Source organism: Mus caroli, unplaced genomic scaffold, assembly GCF_978045245.1.
Source record: "Mus caroli unplaced genomic scaffold, Mus_caroli_1 scaffold_8, whole genome shotgun sequence".
Taxonomy (NCBI): Eukaryota; Metazoa; Chordata; class Mammalia; order Rodentia; family Muridae; genus Mus; species Mus caroli.
The window spans coordinates 130,325,749-130,340,570 of record NW_028227263.1 but is presented as its reverse complement, the minus strand read 5'-3'; the positions used below and the strand labels follow the sequence as shown (position 1 = coordinate 130,340,570).

General features: G+C 36.5%; 1 pseudogene; it reads right to left on the bottom strand.

The window, feature by feature from the left end:
• Window positions 1-3,192: 3,192 nt before the first annotated feature.
• The window catches only part of LOC147003531 (sulfotransferase 2A1-like), a 35,002-nt pseudogene continuing 23,372 nt past the window's right edge, over window positions 3,193-14,822 (bottom strand).

The window sequence follows — 14,822 nt, the reverse complement described above, 5'->3', positions numbered from 1 at the left end:
CTGAATGACTACTGGGACATGGATGAAATAAAGAAGAAATAAAAGACCTTATAGAATTCAATGACAGTGAAAACATAACATAACAAACTTATGATACACATAGAAAGCAGTGCTAGGAGGAAAATTCATGGTACTAAATGCTTTCATAAAGAAGTTGATGAGTTATCATGCTAGCTACTTAATAATACACCTGAAAGCTCTAGAACATAAAGAAGACAACATTACAAGAGGAGTATATTAGAGGAAATGATCAACCTCAAGTCTGAGATCAATAAATTACAAGAAAAGAGTACAATACAAACATACAATGAAGCAAATTATGGGCTTTTTGTTTGTTTGTTTGTTTTTGAGAAAATCAGTAAAATAGACAAGACTTCAGCTAAATTAAATAAAGACAGAAGAGAATTTTCAAATTTTCAAAATCAGAAATGAAAGGGGGACATAACAGACAAATAGGAAATACAAAGAATCATTATGTATTACTTCAAAAGCCTGTACTTCATAAAGTGGAATATAAAAGTAAAATCAATGATTTTCATGATAGATTTCACTTAACAAACTTAAGTCAAGATCAGGTAAACAATTCAAATTGAATTATAACCGCCAAAGAACAAAAGTAGTCATAAAGATCTTTCATTCCAAGGAAAACAAAGAAAGAAAGAAAAAGACAGACAAACAAGCCTTGGGAGAGATTTTAGCACAGAATTCTACTAGACTTTCAAAGAAGTGTTAATACTTTTTCAAATTATTCTACAAAATATAAACAGAAGGAACATTGCCAAATTCATTTTATGAGTTAACTGTCACCCTGATTTCTAAACAACGAAAAGACAAAACCAAGAATGAGAAATACAGATAAATTTTCGTTATAAACATTGATGCAAAAGTACTCAACAAAATACTTGCAAACCCAATCCAAGACCACATCAAAATCATAATCCACGATGATCAAATAGGGTTCATCCCAGGAATGCAGGGATGTTCAACATACAAAAATCTACCAATATTCTCTACCATATAAACAAACAAACAGAATGTGAAAAATAACATGTGATCACCTTGTCAGATTATGAAAAAAAAAAAACTTTGAGAAAATCCATCATTCCTACTTTATTTTAAATGTCTTGGAGTTATCAGGGATATATATTGTACATACTTAAACATAATGAAGGTAATATACATCAGGCTAATAGCCAAAATCAAATTAAATGGAGAGAAACCTAATACAATTCCACTAAAATCAGATACAAGATAAGGCTATCCTCTCTCACCATATCTATTAAATGTAGTACTTGAAGTTCTAGATATTTCAATAATACAACAAAAGAAGATCAAGGAGATACAAATTGGAAAGGAAGAAGTCAAAATATCACTATGTGCAGATAATGTGATAGTATACATAAGTGACCACTAAAATTCTATCAAAGAACACTTACAGCTGATAAACATCTTCAGCCAAGTAGCTGTATACAAAAATTAACTAAAAAATTATTAACCTTCCTTTACACAAAAGATGAATGGGCTAAAGGGAGGGCATGGTGGCACACAACTAAATCCTAACAATTGGGAGACAGAGGCAGGCAGATTTCTGAGTTCCAGGCCAGCCTGATCTACAAAGTGAGTTCCAGGACAGCCAGACCTATACAGAGAAAACCCTGTCACAAAAAACCAAAAAGCAAAAAAAAAAAAAAAAAAAAAAAAAAAACAGACAAAGAAAGAAAGAAAGAAAAATTAGGAAACAAACCCTTCAGAATACCCACATATAATATAAAATACATTGGTGTGACTCTAAACAAGCAAGTGAAAGATTTGTATAATAAGAATTTCAAGTGTCTGAAAAGAAATTGAAGAAGAAATCAGAAGATGGCATCATCTTCCATGCTCATGTACAAGTAGGATTAACATAGTAAAAATGGCCATTTTACCAAAAGCAATCATTAGATTCAGTGAGACTTCTATAAAAATTCCTACAGACTTCTTTATCCACCTTAGAAGAATAACTCTTCATTTTATGTGGTTAAAAACAAAACAAAACAAAACAAAACAAAACAAAACAAAACAAAACAAAACAAAACAAAACAAAACAAGAAAGCTAAAAACTCCTGTCCAAGAACTTCTGGCATGTATGACCATCTGTGTTCTCAACTTCTACTACAGAGCTCAGGGAGTCTTATGAAAGAATTGTGGGTAAGATTGAAGGAGCTGGAAGGGTCAAGATCATCAGAAGAAAACCTGCAGAGCCAATTCACCTGGGTCTATGGGGGTTCCCAGAGACTGAACCACCAACAAAAGAGTATGCACTGGTTGGATCTAGGCTGCCTGTACATATGTAACAAGTATACATCTTAGTCTTCATGTTTGTCTCATGAAGACTAATTGAACCAGGGGGGGGGGGCTGTCTCTGACTATGACTCTGTTGCCTCCTTTTGTATCCCTTTCCCAAGTTGGGCTGCCCTGTCTGGCCTCAGTGGGAGGGGATGTACTTAGTTCTATGCGATTTGATGCACCAGGGTGGGTTTGTCCCTGAGTGGGTGAATGCAAGGGAAACCCCTTCCTTGAGGAGAGGTGACAGAATGAGGAAGTTGTAAGTGTGCAGCTGGGAGGAGAGTAGTGAGGTGGTTGCAAGAAGGATGTAAATAGAATAAATAAACAAATGAAAACGTTAAGAATATATATATTTCCTTGCAAATAATGAAGCTGGTATTCATGCAAAGTATGATAAATGCACAAATACTGAGTAATTCTTGTGCAATTTCCATAGTGTCACACTTAGAAAATTTTTCATGTCCAATCTCATTCAATAAAACTACAAATAAATGACCTATTTAAATGAAAATAAAATGTTTTAAAGCTGGAATTCTATAAAGTGAATTGGAATTTGCTGATAATACACAACATGACAATAATAATAGTAGCAAATATATGATGACTCAAGATTCCATGGTTCTAGGCTGAAGAGATGACTCTCAAAGATGGAGAGATATTAGTAGTACTGTATGGCTTAGGCAGAGGACCTGAGATGAGTTCCTAGGACCCAAAGAAGGAAGTTTACAGCTACATTCAACTGCAGGTCCCTCGGAACCAAGGCACTCTTCTGGCCTCTGTAGGTACTACAAACAGAAAGGTATACACACCAGCACTACCACCACTACTGTTGCTACTACTAGTATTAGTAACACAAGGTTTTAAAAATTCACTCTCACAATTCCACAACAGGATTTATTCTATGACCACATCCAGGCATTCAAGATATAGAACAACCGGAACATAAACATCAGTGTTCATATATTATTTAAAAGTTTTGAAAACTTATTCCCATGGGAACATCCCTGGTGGGAATCCAGTCATTTTCTCCTGGAAAACTTTATCAAAGGCTTCAGCTTGGGCTACTATGAAGTGATTCTTCCAGTCCCCAGTTGTGCCTGTAAAATGTGAAGAAGATATATAGGTGGATTAATAATTGTTGTAACACTGCACTAGCTCTTCCCATCATATGCTTTTACCTTCTGTTTGATAATGATTACACAGTTAATATGCTACAACCACTCCAGTAGTGACTCATATTACAGGTTTAGAAATCTGGAAGCAGACTTGAGGCACAGTATCAAGGAAAGAGCCTCCTGGAACCTTGGCATTCCCATAGCTAGAATGCCCCAGATTTCTCTCTGCAATATTGTGGAGGGTCTTGCATGTTTTCTTGTGGTGTTTTACCGGATAAGATTTAGAAGTCTCAGGGTAAGCTTAGCAAAGTATATTTAGAATCTTCATTACAGCCAGGTGTAGCAGACTACATTGCATATTAGAAGCAAGTTGGTGAATTCTTCTGAGAAATGGAGATTCCCTACAGATACTTAACAGCCAAGTTACACTCATATGCAAGAATTTACCAAGGCCTAGGAAATAGGAGGGTTGTGGTATTGCATTATTCATGAGAAGGTCTGCTAGAGCAGAAAGCCCTGGTGCTAGCTTTCACAAGGCTCAAAGGAGAAGGACAAATTGTAACTATGTTGTGAAATCCTTACCTATCATTAGCTGACTCTAGACAGGGCTGTTCTATCTTTATTCTAAATATTACCTGGTTCCTGTAAGTCTTTTGAAGTCATTTCTCTGTTTTGTGCCATGTACTTCAACGTATTTTGCCTGCTGTGACACCCTACTCCTTTCTTTTCTGTATTATATAAGAGTGGTGTTCGATTTGTGACAATACATTCAGATTCAGCACACTCTCTCCTCTCTGTGTCTGTCAGTGAATTCTCCCAGACTCCATGCTCACCTGTTGGAACCTTGATTCCCATGAATTGAGGGGGGCCGACTGAGCCCTGTCCTTGGCATTAATAAATCAAACTATCATTTCCTGTAGTAAATCTCTCTCTCTCTCTCTCTCTCTCTCTCTCTCTCTCTCTCTCTCTCTCTCTCTCTCTCTCTCTCTCTCTCTCCCTGAAACAGGGTTTCTCTGGCTGTCCTGTAACTCACTTTGTAGACCAGGCTGGCCTGGAGCTCAGAAATCTGCCTGCCTCTGCCTTCCCAGTGCTGGCTGGGAGTAAAGGCATGTGCCACCATGCCCTACCGAAAATTTCTTAAGTCCTGAAATCATATATGCAAACTTCACCCTCTGTCTAAATTATGTCCTACCTTTTCCTCTCTCACCAATATGCTAGACAATCTAACAGCAGCAACAATGGCTTGATCTTTTTATATATATACAGATTATTCCTGCTTCCCATCAAACCTGTTCATATCATGCTATCCTACTCAGCAGGTTTTATCATGTCAATGATCCAAACAGACTTCAAGTGTTCTGTCTACTTCTTAGTATTTACTTATAGAAGTAAATAATTTTAAAACAAGTTTTAACTAATATCTTAAAGTAGTTTCTACTTATGTGTGTGTGTGGTCACATGAGTGCTGCAGATACGCATAGTTATGAGCAGCATTTCAGCTGCAGTGGACCCAGTCCCTCCCAGCTGAGGGCATTGAAGGACTCTGTTTCACTCATCCATGGTGTTTGGAGATACATGAAGATTTGTATAATTTCAGCCCCTGTCCTATGTAGCACTGTGTCTTATGAACATATATTGTTTTTCACCACTCCATTCCAGAATGTCTTTAGTTTGAAACTTAGAGATCAATCAACTGCTCAAGCTGTGTTGTATCTTCCTTCACCCTAGAGGGCTAATATTTTTCATATAATTACATCTTGGTCTTTGTCTCCTTATTAATGATACTGTAACCTTCTCTTCCCATCTTTCCTCCATTTCAATCTAGCAGGCCCCATCATTGCTTTATTTCCTAGCTGTGACACTGTTATATGTACCATGCATTTATGCTTTGAATATACACACAGAATATGCATCTAATATATTTGAAAAGAAAGTGATTCTGATATTACTAAATTGTTCACTTTACAAAGAGTGCCAAACATATAGGACATACTCAGTGTGGGATTTTCAAATAAATTCATGAATACCTGAGAAAAGTATAGTCAGTGCTCCTATTTTGCTGATGAGGAAAAATTAGTCTTTGAGATGTTATCATTATGACAGTGATGGGTGTGTATTTGAATCCAAAAAGAATGACAATAGAAGCCATTCTTTTCTTTATCACATACTTTCTTTCTGTATCATCACATAAGTTAATTTTAATTCACCAGAGGTCTATATTAAAGAAAATATAAAGAATTCATAAAAATGTAAATCCTTGATACAGCATATGGAAATAATATACTATAATTGATATGAATGTAAAATGTCATCTAATGAAATGGTACCTATTAATATCCATTGTGCTCTCAGGTTCTTTCTTTTCTTTATTAGAATACGTTTTCTTGTTTTTGACAGCATGCCTGGATCCTGATAAGCCAAACCAGATAGATACTAGACTACAAGTATCTCAACAAATTCAATATGGATTCCCAATGGAATAAGTCAGTCCATCTGAGAAACCACATCTTTGGAGGTACACACATGGAGTTGTAAGTTCACCTATGTGCAAATTCTGTGCACCTTATTTTAATTTTATTTTCTTTCCTTATTTCTAAAAATCTCCCCAATCTTTTGTGTGTTAGATGGCAGGATAACCCTAAATTGTGGTGGCTTAACTCTTATTGAAAAAGAACTTCCTTATAGTTCTGGAGGCTGCAGATCTCACATCAGAGTATTGTCCAAACCTTTGTAGGATTTTCTTTTTGGCCTGAAGATGGCAGGTTTCTTCCTCTGTCCTTGGGTCATCTTCCCTTTTTGACTCTGATTAATGTCTTCTGAAGATACCAGTGAAAATGATCAATGGCCCAACTACTGTGTCCATTAAACATATACTCTGAAGCAATGGGTACAGGGAATTTTGAGTGTTGCCAGAATATGTATCCTATACATGTCTTGATTGTGGCATTGTCTTTACAAAGTCTTGTCAACCAAACAGGGGCTAAATATCTCTCTAGTGTGCATTTCCTGCAGAGCCTAAATATTGAATTATAATGACTACAATTGCACGAGGAAAATCATTGCTTGGAGATTAAAACCAGATGCATCTCAACAACTTGAATGATTGAGTCTCTGGGATAAAGCTTACAAAGTAGCTCTGCAGAGGCAATAAAAGATAATTTCTTGTGTCTTGAGATGAGAACAATTAAAGGATATGGGAAAATAGGTCTAGTGAATTAGCATTATCTTTGATTTGCTCATAGTTTGATGATTCAAAACTGGCACCAATGTGATAGAGGAATTAAGAAGACAAATATTATCTTTATATACATTTTACTTTCAAAGTTATTTCCAGACATATCCAATTCATCATTGTCTATAATGAATTAGTGAAGCAAGTGGGTAATGTATTTGGTGTCCCCCATCAGTGACCTGGTTTCCAGAATTCCCTGGCTTAAAGGATATTGGTGTCACACTAGTATAAGAAAAAATAATCCCCCAAAATAAAAGCTGTCTTTAAATGCAAAAAAAATCATATGCTACATATAATCACTTTGATAATTAAATTTCAAAAGATTAATGAGGTCTTATCAAGTATTTTGGCCGAACTATATTATAATTAGTGTGTATGTATGTATGTATGTATGTGTTCCTGTTATCATCTGTGCTGCATGACAAATAGTATTTCTATTCAGAAGAGATTAAATCCAAGTGTGGTCTCATCCTAAAAGAATCTTCCTGGAAAAGCAGAAACAACAGTTATCTTCATGGAATTTTGTCTTAAATTCCATTCCATCTGCTGTGATTTGTCTCTGCTAAAGCTTTTGCTTGTCAGTTTCCTTATTCCTTTGCTGTTAACAGAGCTACTTCATTCCTTCAGGTATGTGATAACAGACTTTTATTTTCTTAGAATGTTTTTTTTTTAACTAAAACTTTTTTTTTTAATTTTTTTATTTATTATATGCAAGTTCACTGTAGCTGTCTTCAGACACTCCAGAAGAGGGCGCCAGATCTCTTTATGGATGGTTGTGAGCCACCATGTGGTTGCTGGGATTTGAACTCTGGACCTTTGGAAGAGCAGTCGGGTGCTCTTACCCACTGAGCCATCTCACCAGCCCTCTTAGAATGTTTTAACTCTGCCAAATTCTCATTCATTATAGGAAATCAAGAAACAGAACACTTTGCTTTGGTGAGACATTCATTTCTAGTGCAGAGAAATATGTCTCCACAGAGTCTGGAGTGCAGGAGTCTGAGGGAAGCTGGCAAGAACAGTTTATTCTTTCATATGCCTTGATCTTTAGTGTATAGATTTCCATTTTCTTTTAGTGAGTGGTGACATATCTTTATGTTTAAATCTCAGTCAAAATTTCATATTATTTGGATAGTATGAGTACTAGATTAAATACAATCTGGTAACTACTTAGACTTCCTTTTTTCTACAAAAACTCCTGATATCCCTATATTTTTAGTTTCCAAATCTCACACTCCAAAGCAGTCGATGGAAGGTAAAGTCTGAAACATTTTAAGTATGGATAAAGAAAATTAAACTGATAATTTTTACTTCATTCATTTATACCCATGTTTTTATTTAGTGTTAAATATTTAATGACTGACACCTTCTTTATTCTACTCTAAGTTCCATCTCACCTATCATTATCTAATTAGGTCTGGGTGAGGCACAAGATCTGATTCATTCTGGCAAAGTCAATCCAGAACTGTACAGCTATGAAACCACACACACAAACAATCTGTTCCCAGCATAGAAAGAGTTGGCACATAAATAAAGAGGATTGAAATTCCCTTTCCAGGAGAGATAATTCCAAAGAAGAGAGGGGTCATGAACCTATGTAATCTAAATAGGTTCGCAAATAACATCAGAATTTAACACTAGAAAAATTTTTTAGAACTATTGGACTTGGCTTCCACTGGACAGCAATCTTGACCTGGTCAACATCTTTTCCAGCTGTTAATGTAATTTTTGTTGTCTTATGGTTATCATCTTAGATATATCTTTGCTCTAATGCATTACACTTTTTTATTTTATATTTTAGAGATGAGGAATATAATACAGGGAACTTGACAAAAATGCCTCATAAAACACTGTCCTCTTTCCCATTTTTTTTCATTGAAGTTATTGGACATGACCATCTCCAATCCCAAGTTCATATCCCAGAATAAATCAGCTTTGCAGAGTATTTGAAGCCCATATCTTCTCCATAAAACCATTCCCTGTTGTGTCTGTGAGAAGCTATCGGTGATGAGCAGTGACTTTCAGTACATTACCAACTACTTAGAGCTTTATTGCCACAACAAGCCCTTCACATGTTCTGACATATTCTGAAGCTAGATGATCTCTTTACCTTTTCTCATGAGCTTCAAGCCATTAGTAATCTGATCTTCCTTAACGAGACTAAAATTGGACATGTTGTTTTCTTTCATGGCTTGGAAAGAGCTGTACTTGAGGATGAGATCGAGCTCATCTGGCCCTAATTTTTTTTCCTAGGAAGTCACAGATCTTCTTTATGGTTCCCTTTGTATCCTAAAAGAAGAACAAACTGAAATGAGGGCAATAAACAGAGAGCACTGAGAGAAAAGATTAAAAAATGGGATCTGAGGATGGGGATGATCAAAGTGTTGTGAAAGGGCATCATCAAATGAGAGAGCATGAATAGGATTTAGGCAATAAAAGAAATGGAACAAAGGGAGGAAGGACTCACACTCAACATTTATATATTGAGTGTGCTTGCAATGTGGCTCATCTATGGTGTCTAAAAGACAGAGGCTGGGGATTCTTTTTAGGGAGGAGAAAATGTAAGAGAGAGATTCTCATAGAACCAAGGTTAAATTTAAACTTGCTTTTTAGAGGATCATGACCTTGAATTTCAGACCTTCCTTGTCCATCTCCATAGTGCTAAGGTCACAGGTGTGTGCTGATGCACTCACTCATTATACTGAGATTTTTTTCTTAATACAGGGCCTCACTATGGAGTTTTTCTTGTGTGTTGGAAGTTGCTGTGGCGATTAGTATATGTCAAGCTCACACAGATCAGAAATCCATCTATCTGGCTTTTTCCTTCCAAGTTCTGGAACTGAAAGTATGTACAACCATAATTATCCTGCCCTGGGACATTTATAGAAACTTATAGAAATGCTGCTAAACAATGATCAAGCAAATGAAGACATGTGCACAAAATCCTCAGCAGATATTAATGTTAGTGCCAGATAATACTGTTTGCTTAGGCTAACTGAGAACAATCCAGATATTATGACAGTTTCATGGAAATGTTCTCAATATTTATTACTTGAGGGTACTTCTGAGACATTTTGTTTTGAGTGAGCATCTCAGGTGGTGGCTCAGGTGGTCATCACATTCCCAATTTTTCTGTCTCAGATCTCTAACCGTTGCAATGATGTCAGTGTACTACCACAATTAATTTAATCTTCTGATATAATCATTACAAGGTAAAATCTTAGAACAACAAAAATTGTGCATTCAATCCTAGCCCTCCCCCTGGGGACATGAGGTTTTATTGGTTTAAAACTTTTTTTTACATATTTATCAGAGTACTGCTTAATATTTCATACAAATGTAAACAATCATGATAATAACTGAAAAGAATGTGTTAATGGTCAGATAGAAGACTTATTGGAATGTGCAGTAGTGTGTAGCAGACAGCTGGGTAGTGATCCTTTCTTGGGAAAACTGAACTTAATGATGATTAAGTAAAAGATTCTACATATGGGAAAAAGAGTATGATGAAACTTTTTTAATTATTTAAGTTTATTTATTTTTTACACTCTATATTTTATTCCCTTATATTCTGATCCACCCTATGACTGTTCCACATTGCATACATCCTCCCCACCATGGTATCTCTATGGCGGTGTCCTCCCAAACCCAGCTGACATCGAATCTCCCTGTGTCCTTCTTTCTCCCAAGGGTTAGATGCATCATCTTTGAATGAACAGTGACCCAGAAATTCTCTATTGTATATGTGTTGATGGCCTCATATCAGCTGGTGTATGCTGTCTGGTGGTCCACTGTTTGAAAGATCTCAGGGGTCCAGATTAATCGAGACTCTTTGTCCTCCTAAAGGATCACCCTTCTCCTTTCAACGTACTCTAATTCAAAAACAAGTGTTAGCTGCTTCTGTCCATTGGGTGGGTGCAAACATTTGCCTCTGATGCTTTCATCTGCTTGCTGGGTTTTTCAGAGGGCATTCATCATAGGACCCTTTTTGTAAGCTATCCATAGACTCAGAAATAGTGTCAGACCTTGTGACCTCCCCTTGAACTGGACCCCACTTTGGGTCTTTTGCTGGACCTTCTTTTCCTCAGGTTCCTCTCCATTTCCAACCCTGTCATTCTTTCAGACAGGAAAAATTATGGGTTAAACTTATGACTGTGGGATGGGCCCACTCTCCTTCATTTGATGCCCTGTCTTCCTGCAGATGGTGGAGGTAGGGTCTATAACATCCTGCTCCCAAATGCATGGAAATTCATCTAAGTTCTCTCCCTTTGAGTCCTGAGAGTCTTTAACTTCCCAGGTCTCTGGTGCATTCTGGAGGGTCCCCCCAACCTCTTATTTTCAGAGGATGCCTGTTTCCATTCTTTCTGCTGGCCATCAGAGTTTCAGTCCTTTTCCTTCACCCAATACTAGATCAGGTTCACGTGTCCCTCCCAGTCCCCCCATACACTTTCCCTCCCAGGTTCCTCCCTTCTGCTTCCTCAGAGATAAACACTCCGAGGTCTAATTTAATTTTGAATAATTGCATCTTTCAGTTTTTGTCTGGTTGCACTTTTTCTTTTTATTAATAAATATTTTTCTCCATCCCTAGAGGGGAGCAGGTAGGTTGAGAGCAGATCTTTGGTTTCTCTCTGCCTTTCTAGATCCCATGCCTAATTTTCATCTTTTTTATTGTTGTTGTTGTTGTAATAGGTTCTTGTACTTAACTGAGTGGTAACTGTAAGGTCACCTTTTTCATGTCTTCATAGTATAGTACCAAGAAGTTGTCCCATTCTCTCATGGACAGCCAGCCACGGACATGCTCAAACCATGATCCATATATGACTGTGTGCAGGGAGAAGTGGAGTGTCAGTTACAAAGCACTAACACAGGGTATGCTTGACTTTCTTCATTTTCTGAAAGCAGCAGCAGAAAGCTTCACTAAGAAAAATCTAACTAGTCTGTATTTATAGCATTAAACATGATGTTTGAGGTTAACACAGATATAGAGAAGTGATAAAATCAAGTTCATTATCAAACTCATTACCACACAGCTTTACCATTGATGCCAAGAGGAGATATTCTACTGTCAAGGTGCAAGGACAGAGGTGTGTGCTGGGGGAAATCTATCACAACAATACAGAAATCTAGAGGTGATTTCTGTAAATTCCTGCCTCCTGGTGAGGTGTATGAAGAAAACACAACGATTTGATAACAGAGATGGGAGAACAGTATTTTATATGGTGTTGGAAAGAAAGATTTCCATCAGTAAAGCAACCTACTGGCAGAAATCTAATAGATGTATGAATCAAAGCTATATGACATCATTAATAATCATCTCAACAAAGTTAGTTAAGGGGATCATGCTCCTTTGAGTGTGTGTGTGTTTGTGTGTGTGTGTGTGTGTGTGTGTGTGTGTAAGAGATGGAGAGAGAGAGAGAGAGAGAGAGAGAGAGAGAGAGAGAGAGAGAGAGAGAGAGAGAATATGTTTGTGAGGTTTTAGAGTATATAAGAGAACTATATAAGGCACTGCCAAGTGGGGAAGACAAGAGACAGTAATTTCAACAGAATATCTCAACGCAGCATACCTATGTCTACAATTCCCTTTGGGAGTATATAGGGGTATCATTTCCATTTCTCAATTTTCAATTTTCAGTCCCTGATTTTTTACATAGTGCTCTTTTCCTGAGTTGAACTCACATGCTGCAATATAGATGTGCAAGGTCAGAGGTGTCCAGTAGTGCAATAATGACACAATTGTTATGGGGTTACTTAAATGATGTCTGATTGGATTTGAGGCTTGATCCTTGAGATGGAATTCATGCCTGGTACTATAATCCTGGTCATGAACCCATGGTTGATGATGTCATATTTCCAAACTAGGATTCCGACTGTCAATTTACTAAATGGTCATATTGTCAAACTACAGTTTAAATATTTGTATTTATACCCATAGATTTGTGCTGTTCTATATCTTTGTTAGAGATTAGTTTTGCAACTATCTCTGGCTCAGGAAATACAATGGAACAGGAAGTAGAAATTAAAAGCTAGAGAATGTGGTGGAATGCTTTGAAATTTGGAATGCTCTGTAAATATTGTCCTTTGAATATAAATTAGCTGTTATGCAAATGTGCTCATATCACCAATGGTTGCCTAAAGAAAAACTGCATAACATAAAGCTGGTTAATATTCCAGGATGCATGGGAGAGGGTTTCCTGAATCTGTACTCCTCACTGAGGATCTATTTGCAGTTAATGACTGCTAGATGAGAAAGACTTCCACACCCTTTTCATATAGGACTACTATTATGGTTCTAGTGCCCACATGGACGGCCCCACATCCATGCACATATGAACATCACAAATTAGCATTAGGGGGTTGTATTGTTTTGAAAAAAATTAAGTTCCACTATGGACATATTATGTGATGTATAATGTGTTGGAATACATACTGGCAAATCTGCCAGAATATGATATAACATATTCATTTTTTATCTTTTGAAGAATAGAAATATTATGTAAAAATCACAAAAAATTTGAAAACTAAATCAAGCACAAACAACGGACATAGGAAAATCTAATGCTTGTCTAAATAAAATTCTAAAAGCAGATAATTCAGGATGAAGAAGCCAATATATGATGCCAATTCACTTTACTTTTGAAGGACACCAGTTCCAATATCTAAGACATATTTATTCCAAGAATGAGTTTTTAAATCTTCTTCAGAAACCACCTCATGATGAATTTTCATGATAGTTTAGTTCATCTCTCATCCACTATCAGAAAAGTGTATCCATGTAGTAAACAGAGATTAAGTCACAGACCCACAGCTCCTATTGGTACAGACAATATGAGACTTTGGAGTGGTGAGCAGTAAATTTGGATTCTATATTAAACCTTTTGCTCCAATGTTTAGGTATCATATTGGATGTGGATGTGACATATTATAGAGGCAGAGGTGGTGGATGACTTGACTAAAACAGTGTTTTATGAACACTTCATGGCAGTTGGACACATTAACTCAGCAGTTGTGACAGTATGTGCAAGACCTGTGTAAGCTCAAGAGAGACTGAGTTCCTGCATGGAGCAAGAGGTTGGTCATGATGTGCCAACTATGAGGAACTACTAGTGACTGATGGCTTCCTGAAGAGAGTCAGTTTATTTCTGAGTGTTTATCCAACTACATTGAATATTCATACACCCAAAGATGTATAGTCAGAATTAATTGCAATGGATGGTTTTAAAAAGCAACAGGACTGGAGAGATGGCTCAGGATTTTAGAACACTTGCTGCTTCCACAGAAGATGTTGGTTTAGTTCCCAGTACCAACATGGTAACTCACTATCTTCTGTAACTTCAGTTCTAGAAGATAATTTATACCCCTGGCCATCGTGGGTAATGCTCTCATTATGGTTCACATACATACATGCAGATAAAAGACACCTAGACATAAAATAAAACTAAATCTTAAAAAGATAATATACAAAGTTGGATGCTTATGGGATTAGAAGCAGTATAAGGGAGGAATCAGGAAAGGGAATGAATGTGATAAAAATACAATTTATGCGATTATCAAAGAGTTAAAAGATATATTTAAAAACTTATACAAAGAGCACAGAGATACTGAGTTAACTCAAAGAACATTAGTCTTGTAGCCCTTGAGAAGGAAGATCAATGAAAAGAATACCTCATTTTACAGCTGTATACACAGAGATTCAGAGACTATAGTAAGCCCTAGAAAGTTGAAGTAAAAGAAATCATTTATACGATTTATTTTATTTTTTATTTCCATATATGCCTATGTTATGTTTGTGAGATTGCATGTATGTATGTTTTTATTTGCAAAAGAGAGAAGAGGATGTCAGTTACTCTGAATATGGAGTTATAGAAAATCATCACCTACTCAGGGTTTGAGTGTGGGGATCCAGACTCTACTCCTCTAAAAAAGCAGCAAGTGCTATAGATCACTGAGCCTTCTGTTCAGTTCCTAATGGTATCATTTTTAAAAGAAAGACATGAGCAACTTTACTGAACAAAAAAGTAGAAATTAACAAAAATTCGAAATTGTAAATGAAATGAATAGATTTTTAAAAGGGAATGAAGGAATTGTTTTATGGCTCAATGTATAAAAGTGTTTATCATATAAGCCTTATGATCACATCTCATTTTCTGTAACCT